Raw genomic sequence first — 14080 nt, 5'->3', positions numbered from 1 at the left:
GTTATGCTAGCCTTCTCATAGTATTCCATTTTATGCATATGGAAGCATGAGTTACACTATTTGTATGTTTTATTATTTTACTATGAAATAGAATACATACAGTATGAATATGTATATATAATATATATATATATATATATATATATATCCATATATATATATATATATATATATATATATATATATCCATATATCCATATATATATATACATACATACACACACACACACACACACACACACATATATATATATATATATATATATATATATGTGTATATATACATATATATAAATATATGTATATATATATATATATATATATATATATATATATATATATGAGAGAGAGAGATTACATAAATTCCAGAAGTGGAAGTTATTATTGACACTTAAGAAACAAACTTGAATAGCAATACTACACTTAAATACTTTTTGAATAAATGTATTAAGAAAACGTCACTACTGTTTAAAGCATACTTTCGTTTTAGAGCGTGAAATATTTATCTTTCAAAGATGATGCTCTTGTGAACTTACAGCTTCTGATTAGCTGGATAACTGAAGCCACTTTTTTATATCTCATTCGAAGGGAACTTTATATATATATATATATATATATATATATATATATATATATATATATATATATATATATATATATATACACAGGGCTATTATATATTGAATGTAAATGTAAAAGGTAAAGGTAGTTACTACATCACTTTGTATACAGTAAGGTTAGCTTTTCAATATTTTACTCTGAAGTGCACGTGGTTAAGAATACATTTGATAGATTTAGTTTTATCTTCTCACATAAGCTTGCAAGCCATTGTTGACATCATCCAAAACCAAAATTACAAAGAAACTATAATTAAACCTTAGGATTCGTAATTGGCCCGAAAGGATAAACCAACATTGTGATTAAATTCACCCGTAGTTGTCTTTTTCTCTTGCTCCTGCTTGTGTGTGAAATCTTTAATGATTCGGGATGAGTGATCCGGAGAAAATGTTTCCGTCACGGCACGGTACAAATTCGGCTGATAATGGCTAATCACGTAGCCTACATGGTATCGAATAGACTGGTCAGTCTTATATAATGTTCTATATAATCACTAGCGTTCGCTACCCGTCAAAAATGACGGCTAAATATCTCTATAGATATGCACGTATGCGCATCTTCCTCTCACCAGGGTATGACAACTCCTCCCCCTACCCGTAGGACGTGAGAGTTGAGGGTGACCTGAAAGATAGATATAGATATATATATATATATATATATATATATATATATATATATATATATATATATATATATATATATATGAGAGAGAGAGAGAGAGAGAGAGAGAGAGAGAGAGAGAGAGAGAGAGAGAGAGAGAGAGAGAGAGACTTGCTTATTATTATTATATAGGAGATTACGTATAGTTTTATACTAAATTTGGTATAAGAATAAATGAATGGCTCAATGGAGAACTACAGTCTGCGTGTAGTGTCCTTACAACTGGGCCACCTGATCAGGGTGGATTGGCTATTTTTCCCTTCCTTATTATCATTGTCAATATGTTTTGTGGTACCTTTATTAAAGAACTCGTTAAAAGAGTAATTTTATAACGTGATAATAAATGACCTTTCGATTGGTGGAGTCCAACAATGCTTGGTTTCATATATGGATCAGAAAAATCAGGGCAACATTATCTCAGCTAACCTACTATTTATCTCTAGATCAGTTAAGTTGCGAGCATTAGGTTTTTATAAGTGCCTACCATACGACAGCGCTTGACAAGCACGGTTGCCATATGCTTCTGCGGTCATTACTGAAACTTTCAAGTTGGGTTGAAAAAAAGTTCCTTGAAACCAATACACCCGAAGTGTTTAAGTATGTGTATATATATAGTACATGTGTATGTATGTACTGTATATACCCCCGCTTACTAAATTTAGCTTTTGTAATAACTGAAACTAATACGGTGTTTAATTAATTTTCTATTTCGATTAAGGATATAAATTTTCTGTCATTAAAACCCATCATCGTTGTAACGGTAGTTTACGCGCAGGCCTGCTAATGAGTTCATCTTGATGAATTAATGAGAATAAAGGAAAGCAAATAACTATTGAGTCAAGCGTCGTAAATCTTGAGGGAGATTTATATTTCTTAATTGTTTTGGTATAGAATTATGAGATATATTTTTCATTCAAACTTTCAACTGGGCTCCACAAGGCACTAGAAGAGTTGGAAGACTCACATGGTTGAGGACTATGAAGCGTGAAGTGGGAGATGAAGAATGAAGAGGTATTAATTTAAAAGCTCAAGATAGAGACGACTTTCGAAATCTAACCGAGGCCCTGTGCGTCAATAGGCGTAGGAGATGATGATATTTTTCATAAAGCATATATTCGTCTAATTCTGTTGTTTGCGATATACCATTAATAGGGCAAAATAGGGTGTTCACATCTGGTACAACGTTTTGCGATATTTTTTTTAAACCCAATTAAAAGTTCTTTCGATTATTTTCTCACCATGTATTGTAAGCAACTTTAGCAAGATCGAGTTGTTGTTCCTATATCAAGCCAACAATTTTTTTTTTTCAATAAAACTTTTATAAGGTTTGTAAAAATCATTCCAAAAAATTACTCTATTTTATGTAGAACGAAGTCTGTCTGTGTTAAAATTACGGAGAATGAAAGGATTATAAGTCTCACGGGATCTTTTCGTGCCTTCACATTTAAGATACAAAAGAAATTAAATTTACTGAAAGTCGCTTTTTATCCAAGTCGCATAGAAATTTGTCTTTCAGTACCAAAATATATATATTAGACTTGAAATTTCCAGATTCTTCACTGTTCATCTGAGGAAAGGCGTGTGTATTTGATGGACTTGTCTCCTCGTTTTATTTTTATGCACTATTGTATATATGTCAGTGAGGTGGTTTTATCAATATTCATTTCAAGTTTTACATGGACAGTCCTTTGTTTAAAGCTAAGCAACAAAACATACAATAAATTTATCATGGAATTACCTGTTAAAAGGCTGACTTTGATCTGGGATCGAGTGACCCCCCCCCAAAAAAAAAAATTGAATATTTAATTCCAATACTTTAAAGGCATTGAACGACATGATTTATCCAGTATATCTTAATAATGATATGCAGAAATGGTCATTTGGTAATACTTCTAATTCATATACCCGCATAAGATTTTCATTGTGCAGCAGATTGCTTAGCCAAGTCATGAGTTTCAAATGAATTATTGCAGTTTTCGCTTTTCACTAGAATATTATGCGCTTTATGAATAATCTGAATGCTGTCTAATTTACGAAACTTTCGAAGAGTTTTCATGAAATATGTTAAAAAGGTGTATCATGGGCGAATGATGGGCCATGTGTGTGTGTGTGTGGTTCCTGTCTGCATCTGAATTCTGAGGTGTAGATATAAATTACTGCGCCCTGTTGGGGGTTCATTGCGAGGTTGGGAACGAAATACAATCTTGAAATTAGCGTAAATTCTATTCAGAAGGTGTAACACAAGAATTATATACAACAGGCAGGAAACACGTCTGCCTTGAGTGACGAACGATAATACCATCCTTTACATTCAGATCTTCCCGGACAGTTCCATCCGCTTCGTAATACTAGGCATGCAGTTAATTCTAATAGTCAGGCTTTCTCCATCATGAGACTCAATACTACACAGTACTCTAGAAGTTTTATTCCAGCTCTGATCAACTTGTGGAATGATGTTCCTAATCGGATAGTTGAATCAGTAGAACTTCGAAAGTTCCAACTCGCAGCAAATGTTTTTATGTTGAACAGGCTGATATAAGTCCCTTTTTAATTTATAAATCAAATATCTGTTTTAATGTTGTTAATGTTTTTAAAATATATCTCAATTTTCATTACTTCTTATATCGTTTATTTATTTCCGTATTTCCTTTCCTCTTAGGGCTATTTTTCCGCGTTGGAGCCCTTAGGCTTGTGGCATCTTGCTTTTCCATCTAGGTTTGTAGCTTAGTTAGTAATGATAATAATAATAATAATAACACACTGTGTGATCCACAAAGGCTGGAAAGTACAATGTTGTCATGTCTTCGGGGCGTTGCCACACTTAATAATGCAGTGGATAAGTATGCATAATAACATGATAATACGCATATACATACATGAGTAAATAGGGGATGTATTTATTTACAAGACATGAAATAAGTGAGATACATAATAGATTACTGTAGGTACATTATCGTCATTTAATGTAACGGTTTCACATTTTATATATCTACATGAGGCACAATGTTTACTTTACTTACTTACTTTACTTTGATGGCTGCTTTTCCGGTCCCATACAGCAAGGGAACCCGGCTCTCAACAGGACCTCCACTGTCGTTTTACCTTGTTCGTTCTGAGTATTTAACGTTTCGTATCGCGTATTGTTCATTTACTGTTAAATCGTCACTGTCAAAGGATTCATGAAATAAGAAAGTCTTCAGTTTCCTCTTGAAATCCTTAAGGTCTTCAATCATTCGGATGTTTCGTGGGAGCTTGTTATATAGTCTCGGGACCACATTTAAAGGGTCTGGAGCTTAAAGTAGACATAAATCTAGGTTCCAACAGTTTGAAGCCATCTGTAACTATTCTCGTATCGACAAGATTTGTTGGCTGCGCAATATGTAGCAGTTCTCTTAAGTATTTTGGACGCCCGGTTCTAATAACTTGGTGGGTTATTGTACATAATTTAAATTCAATTCTCGCAGAATAATTTACGTTAACAGTTACAGAACATTGATCTCATTTCCAACAACTTTCTGCGCAAGTTGCAAAGGAGCAACACTCGTAACTGGTCTATAGTATGGTCTGGGAAACATATTCATATGGAGATTTTATCTCACATTCAAGATTTATTTTAATGACAATCTGGATATTGCCAGAGGCAAGAGTATTCATCCTTGACTACACTGAGGTTTTATAAATATCAGGATATGATTTAAAGATCAAATATTTTCCCTTGATATATAACTTCTTAAACATTTTTTTTTTTTAATTTTAAATATTAAAGCAGACTTTAATATTAAATCATCGAAATAATTTTCCTACACATCGTGTTTTTGCGAAGAGGTATTACTGATTATACCTGCAGAGGAAACACACGTGTTTCCAATATCTGAAAGATATAGTAAAGTAATAACTTTTATTTATCTGCTAGAAGTGCGATACATCAAATGGAGACCAGAGAACCTCAAGAGAAAAAAGTGTCGAGATCAAATAATGCATTCAAAAGAATCAGTCTGGCCTCAAGACCTCCACTAGATGAACGTCTGACAATAGGAGGAGAACGAAAAGTAATGGACAGCAAATTGATAACGAAGAACAGAGTGCGTACTCCTCGGTTGAGGTTCCCCTCCCATAGATTAGGTTAGGGTCATGTTTCCGGGCTTATGATTGGGGATTTTCATCCTTATGTAGAAAATCTCCGCCGCCCACGGCCTTAGATGTATTTCTCCAGTGTTTTCGTATGCATTTATTCTTAAAATATTTAAACATTTGCCTGTCATTCAAGTATCTATTTAAGTAAAAACTATAAGTAGAAATACATTTGCGTGGTATGTGTAAGGTACATTAGTCGCTCAATAATTCTGTGAAAAATTGGGAATTGGCAACCGAGTGTTCATCCCCCTAACTAGCAATTTCTTCTATCAAATCAGGTAATCGCACGGAAATGTCCTTATCTTCACGCACTGCCAAACAAGGGATGGTGAAGAATGAGAATAGAACGGCACCGGAGGATTTTTTTTCACTCTCTCTTTGTGTATATTTTAATAAATATGTATATACTGTATAATGAATAAATATAAATATATATATATACTGTATAATGAATATATATATGTATACTGTATAATGAATATTATATATATATATATACACTGTATAATGAAAATATACATACATATACTGTATAATGAATATATATATATATATATATATATATATATATATATATATATATATATTTATATATGTGTGTTTTAATTTTGCCTCGAAGCTCGGAAGAGTAATTGATAACTTAAAATAATTGCTTTATACTTCCAGACTTTACGTTGTCATTCGTCATGCTAAACAAATGAACTTAAACCATATCACAACAAAACGTTAATTTTTTTTTTTTTTAAAGGAAGTCTATTTGAATTTTATAGCAGTGACCAAACTATAATAATTACCTTTACCCATTTCTGACCATTCTTTATAAAAACTAAATTTTATTGCCCATAAAGATATATCATAAAATTGTGTAACTTCTAGGTCTTTTATTCTAAAATAACATTTATCTTGAAGAATAGTAAAATATATCTAATCTATTTCGTCTCCATATCTGGTTTTTAGGTACCGTAAATAATCCTTTCGGAATTTCATTATCGGAAAGATTTTACATCGTAGTTAAAATATAGTGATATAGGAGCTCAAAGAATATCTTAATAAGATCCAAAACAATTATATATTGCCTGAGAAACTTCTCGTAATAGTACATAATCGCAAATTTATCCATTTTACATATTTGTTGGTATATGTGTATGCTTTCACTTTTTCATATTTTAGCTCCTCATTGCGACGATGGAACTAAAACTGAAAGCACCCAACAGAAAGATAGAATACCTAGGTTTGATACAACTAAGCTTTCAGAAGAGCAAAGAGAAACATTTGCAATTGAATGTAGAAATCGATTTGCAGTCTTAGAGACTTAAAGAGACGAAGAACAGACAATTAATGAAGAATGGTGTGATATTAAGAACATATATCAGTCAGTTAGTAGTGAAGTTTTGGGACATACAGTTACAAGAAAAAGGCCATGGATATCAAATGATACTTGGGATACGATAAAAAGGAGACAAAGACAGAAATTGTTTGTTGAAAGTTTTCGAGGAAGTTAAGAAAATTAAAAGGTAGAGCATGCTAAGCATTCCAGTATTGATAGTGAGGTCAAAAGAAAAGCCAGAAATAACTGGAGAGAATATGTAGGCAGTAAAGCAGATGAAGCTGACAAAGCTATGAATTCAGGAACTGGCTAGGGTATAAGATTTGCTCATAGAATTATTAATGTATTCTCGACTGGGGCAAAGAAGAAGCATATACCCCTCAAAAAGAGAGATGACTCTCTTACGGCAACAGAAAATGAAGAAAGACAACGTTAGATGGAACACTTTAGTGAGGTTATGACTAAGAGATATGAAGGGAATAATTAGATTGATATACCTGAAGCTGATGAAGACCTTGGTGTGTCCATAAATGAATTCGGTGTGTTTGAAGTCGAAGCTATCCACAAAAACTAATGAGATGGAAAGCCCCCGGCCCGGATACGATGGAATAACTGCCGAGAAGATACTGGCCGAAAATAAAGTGACTCCCAGACTACTTACATTATTATTTTGTCGAATGTGGCATGAACAGGCAAAACCTGACGAATGAGAGTTAGGAGAGTTGGTGAAAATAGCGGGAAAAAAGTAGACCTGCCTGATTGCAATAAATACAGAGGCATAACAAGTATGTTTTTTCTGAAGAGACTGGAGAGAAAGATTGATGAAAAGCTGAGAGATGAACAAGCAGGATTTAGAAAAGGTAGAAGTTGCACTGACCAAATTTTCATTTTGAGACATGTTATACAGCAATGCGTTAAATATAGAAATCCCCTTTTGATGGTATTTGTGGACTATGAAAAAGCCTTTGATAGTGTGCATCGGCCAATATTGTGGAGAGTCCTGCGTTATTATGGAACCCCTCTTAAATATGTAAATTTAATTAAGTCTGTTCATGAGCATAGCAAGTGCAGAGTTAATGTTAATGGGATATTATCAGATGAATTTCCCGTGAACATCGGAGTACTCCAGGGGAATGTGTTGTCACCTATGTTGTTCATCCTCCTTATGGATTTTGTAATGTGTAGAACAGTCAGAGATGGTGTAGAAGGATTGGACTGGATTGGTGATAGGAATTTAGCAGACCTAGAGTATGTTCATGATGCTGTCTTGTTAGCAGAACACCACAGAATTTGCAATGCTTGCTTATCAGAATGCATGAAATATCACAAGAGGATGGGCTGAAGATAAACATAAGAAAGATTATGAGAATGGAGTATGCAATAGAAGATGAAATATCATTGGAAGGAGGAGGGATTAATAAGGTAGAATCGTTTAAGTATTTAGGAACTATGATCTCCAATACTGGGTCTTTAGAATTAAGAGTTTAGTGAAAGACTGAAAAAAGCAAATCAGACAATGGCTAGGTTAGGTAAAATTTGGAAATCAAGTTGCCTGAAATTACATATACAAATCAGACTATATACCAGTTTAGTGAGATCGTGGTTACTCTATGGACATGAATCATGATATGACAATGAAACAATCTCCAATAGATTTAGTAAATTTGAGAAAAAAAGCCCTCAAAAGGATATTGGGAGTCAAATGGCAGGACAGGATTAGAAATGAAACTATAAGAGATTACTTGAGTGCCATATGTGGATGAGATCATGAGGGGTAGATCGAGATGGTTTTGGCATGCTCTTCGCACTCCCCAAGAGAGTTTAGTTCACCGAACGTTCAGCTGGGCTACATAAGACGCTAGAAGAGTTGGAAGACCCAGACCTACATGGCTGAGGACTATGAAACGCGAAGTAGATGATGAATGAAGAAGTATTGAATTAAAAGCTGGCGAAATCTTAACCGAGGATGATGATTAGGATATATATATATATATATATATATATATATATATATATATATATATATATATATATATATATATATATATATATATATAAAAGTTATGGCGTTGTGCAGTAACATTCCAAATTTCACAAACGCACTCTTACGTCGGTGAGTCTATTGAAGTTGGTTAGCGAATACTTCTCCCGTTACTGCAGCATTATACATGTACCACATCTGGCCATCCAGAAATGTTGTAAACTTTGGTTTTGTTAAAGGTATGTACATGTGCGAAAATTCTTAAAAGTGTCTACATGTGTGAAAATGAGTCAATTTTATTTTCGTTGTTTCATTTCCTCACTGGGCTACTTTTCCCAGTTGGATCCCTTGGGCTTATGGCATCTTGCTTTTCCAACTAGGGTTATAGCTTAGCTAGTAATAATAATAATAATAATAATAATAATAATAATAATAATAATAATAATAATAATAATAATAATTACTGAATACACTGCGACCCTGTGTAAATGTTTCTACGAAATCGATCTTAAATGGGGGGAAATATATAAAATAAATAAACAAATAAATAAATGAATAAATATACAAATAAATATATATACAAATATGTACACACACACACATATATATATATATATAATATATATATATATATATATATATATATATATATATATATATATATATATATATATATATATATATATACGCAATATACAAATACTACGTTTTCCTAAAACTGCGAGTGTGGGAGATAGCAAGGGGGGTACTTAAGACCCGTAATAAATGGGGACCATAAAAACCAATTGCTAGGGATTCACAGAATGATCGGTACACAACTATACCGTAAATACTGCCTCGTCGTCGAAACTTTGTAAACAACTTCCCACCGGGTGCGATGAGAAAAATGTAAACAGGTCGAAATAGCTTTCTGCTGTGCTATTTTTTACAGTTTTAAAGTTTGCACAGAATAATTCACTATCGATATCAACAGTATATTCTAACCTGTGCTAGAATACATAGTTATCTATTTCCAGAAATAATTTAATTTCATGGCTTATTATAGCTGCTATACCAACCAACTTACTTATCTAACTCATTGTAAAAACACATGAACTAACTCCCAGTAATGTGTGGCTCTCTACTTCCCAATAATCATAATCTTATAAAAAGGTTTAACTTTTAACACACTGATAAACATTAAAAATTAAATCCTACAAAATTACCTTTAGATAACAATTAAATATCCCTTACCTGGCTCATCTCCCTATCACTGAAATTGCGCTACTGTTACACAAGAGGTATTAGATGTCCAACTTACCTGAAATAAGAAAATAGATAAAGGATTACACAAAGAAAAATAATTATATTTCAGTGATATTCTATTCAATCATTTACCTTATTTATTTCTCAATTACTGCACAGCTACTCTTACTAGAAATGCGGTATACTCTATTCAACTCGCATAAATTGGCATTCAATACAACATGAGAATAAATGTTTTAATGCACCAATTTATATAAACAATTTGTAAATATGACAAATTATAAGTGATCTAAGCCGAAGAAAATTTTTTATTTATACTGTGTTTCTGTATAAAAAAAAAAAAAAAAAAAAAACTGCTCGCTGTGCGCCCTTCACTTGATGTTTTCTGAAGGTCACTTCTTTTTTTGATAGATGTACTTGATTACCACATTGTAAGCGCCTGTTTTGAATTCACTTTGCAAACAGAAAAGAATTCAATAAGATTCGGTGGAGCTGTGCTTGGTTTGACCTAGGCTAAGACGGTTCGGATTGCTATTAGTTATTTTGATATTTAAAGACATTTTAAAATGTATCTTGATTTTATATATATATATATATATATATATATATATATATATATATATATATATATATATATTATATATATATATTATATATATATATATATCTATATATAAATATATATATGCATATATATAAATATATATATATATATATATATATATATATACATATATGTATATAGGCTATATATATATATATATATATGTATGTATATATATGTATATGTATATATATATATATTATATATATATATATATATATATATATATATATATATATAAACAACATACATATAAAAGAAGTCTTTAAATATCACAAATTATATAAACAACGTTCGTGGAAACGTTCAATATAAAGTAAGAAATGGATTTTAACACAAATTTTCAGTAATCACCTGGTGATCTGTGTCTTTATTTGTAATAGTCCAATGGTAGTTGCTATGTTTACTGATTTTTCTTTATTTTTACATTCATGACGTAATGGCGCTAATAAATTTATTGATCCTTTTATCTTTTGCAGAAGAGACAGTTCCGCAAGGTTGCCAGGTTTTCTAAATGAGAAAAGGCCTACTTCTAATCAACAGAAGCTTTAAAAAGGCCAATCCATTAGTAGAAAAAGGCCAAATATATAGTATTTATGGCCAGCTTTCTTTCATATGACTGAAGGCCAACCAATTTTTTAAAAAGGTCAAATTTGAGGTTTTTGGCCTGAAAAATGCCAAACTGGCAACGATGCAGTTACGTACAATAACTCAAATGCAATTCTGAAAAAAATAGGAAAACGTGTTTATACAATGGATGTGTATCCTAAAAAAAAATTATCTTACTTCATATAACATCTGCATTACAGTGTACATCGTAAAACACATTGTAGGCGGTAGCTCCCACACATAGGTCTTGATAATAATCTAGTAACTCCCTTGATTTAAGGACACGTAAAAATGGCTACCTTTAATATCTCATCGGGGTAAAAGGCTTATCACGTCGTAAATGCACGATTTTTTGGTGATTACACGATATATGAAATTTGATTTCAGTACCTCAAGTAACTGGTATCTTGAAGGATTTATCAGGATCTAAGAGTTGCTGAGAACGATTGTTTCTATGTGTGTTTTGTTATTAGAAATGGTTATTGTTATTTTTATGTTACTATAAATATTTGATTAATATTTTGATTATGTGTTATGTTCGAAGATTTATCGGTTGATATAGTATTTATCAATATTACTGTCGATTGTGATTTGAAATATTTACTGAAGCAGAAAATTCAACCATTGTAAGATTAGAAACATTTCACATACTGTGTAGTTAATTCTAATAGCCAGGCCTTCTCCATCACGAGGCTCAATACAACACAGTATTCTAGTAGATTTATTCCAGCTGTTACCAAGTTGTAGAATGATCTTCCTAATCGGGTAGTTGAATCAGTAGAACTTCAAGAGTTCAAAGTTGGAGCAAATGTTTTTATGTTGACCAGGCTGACATGAGTCTTTTTATAGTTTATATATGACATATCTGTTTTTGACGTTGTTAATAGTTTATATATGACATATCTATTTTGACGTTGTTACTGTTTTTAGAATGATTTATTGTTAATTTGTTGTCATCATTTATTCATTTCCTTATTTCCTTTCCTCACTGGGGAATTTTTCCCTATTGGAGCCCTTGGGCTTATAGCATCTTGCTTTTCCAACTAGGGTTGTAGCTTGGCTAGTAATGATAATAATAATATCTTTATCATGTACCTGAGTTGATTGACTTGATAAGGGAATGTCAATTAGTTGCAATTTAGAAGGAAAAGCCCGATGAAAAATTAGCAAGACTAGATGGAAGAGATGGTTGAACGGATAGATAAAAGTGGTTGAAGATCCAGTAAACGTTAGCTCTTTGCCGAAACGTGCAGCAAACGTTAGTGATTTTGTATATAATGCAGTGAGTTGATGCCCTGTAACCATGTTGAGATGGAGAGGTATTATAATCCCGGCCTCTCTCTCTCTCTCTCTCTCTCTCTCTCTCTCTCTCTCTCTCTCTCTCTCTCTCTCTCTCTCTCTCTCTCACGCCTTATAGATGTCTCATCTGGTCACAACACACCGCTGGAACCACTCATCACAACATATTTGTCATAGACACACGTTAAGCTGACAAATGTGAGGAACAATCCCTCTACCTTTGCTATTTACCGAGACAAAAATTAATCCATACCAAACCTTTCGTCTTCACGCGTTAATGAATATATATATATATATATATATATATATATATATATATATATATATATATATATATATATATATATATATATATATATATATATATATATATATATATATTATATATATATATATGCAAAAGAACAACAGGGAAAATGAAAATAGGAAATAAAGAATTAAGTCCTGACTAGTTTCGTGATAATTCTTCCCCCGAGGAAGTATCACGAAACTAGTCAGGACTTAATCTTATATTTCATATTTTACTTTTCGCTGCTGTTCTTTTGCATCTGAGCATAACGTTTCTCTGTGATTTTACTCATATATGTGTGTGTATGTATGTATGTATGTATATATATATATATATATATATATATATATATATATATATATATATATATATATATATTTTATATAGTGTGTGTGTGTGTGCATAATTTGTGTATGTCATATTAATTGTTAAAACCTCCTTATTATTTCTTGAATGAATTTTTACTCCTGTATTTTCCCTTCCATCATAATACAGAGTCCTGCTAGTGTGCCACGTTTATTAGCTTTATTAAAATGCTAATCATTTGTGTGGCCTATAACCAATACATCCTTGGAAGAAAACTTCCGGTTCAATAAAAGATTAAATAATCGCCAAAAAACTAATTATAAGTGGAAATGGAAGTAAATTAACGAGTGGTCATGACCGTATCCATTGCAAACGCAATAGGCCTAACCAGTGGTTGTAAACAGGAAATAAAAAAAAAAAAGAGTAAGGCTTGATAATGGGCTCGCAATTATGGTCTGAGGTTGTCATTTTCGGTCATAAAAGGAGGAAGAGGTTGTCCTTCGTAGGTTAACTCTTTGGGGAGTTTTATTGGGGACGTTGTAAATCTTAAAACACTAGTGGAAGACTACTGTGTCTTAGTAATGATCTCTCTCTCTCTCTCTCTCTCTCTCTCTCTCTCTCTCTCTCTCTCTCTCTCTCTGTATGTGTGTGAAGAAAAGTCATGTATATTTATCGAAAAGAAAAAGAGCAGGTATCAGTCAACCGCACAAACTCTCTCTCTCTCTGAAACTACGCATGAATTTGTATTAAAAATATCAAACTGAGGAATAAATTGGCATTTAACCTCACAAACGAAATAGACACGCGCCATTATACACGTATGTAAACAATGGATGCTGTGAAATGTGCCGAATCACTATAGTAAAAGAATTTAACAAATCGTTCGGATAAATAAGATTGTACGCGACGCCACATAGTACATGTTACGTGGTAACCACTAAGTCAGTATCGCATTCAAACCACGATTAATTCTTCCTACTACTACTACTACTACTACTACTACTACTA

Source organism: Palaemon carinicauda, chromosome 20 (genome assembly GCF_036898095.1).
Source record: "Palaemon carinicauda isolate YSFRI2023 chromosome 20, ASM3689809v2, whole genome shotgun sequence".
Lineage (NCBI taxonomy): Eukaryota > Metazoa > Arthropoda > Malacostraca > Decapoda > Palaemonidae > Palaemon > Palaemon carinicauda.
Note: the sequence above shows the minus strand (reverse complement) of the source record.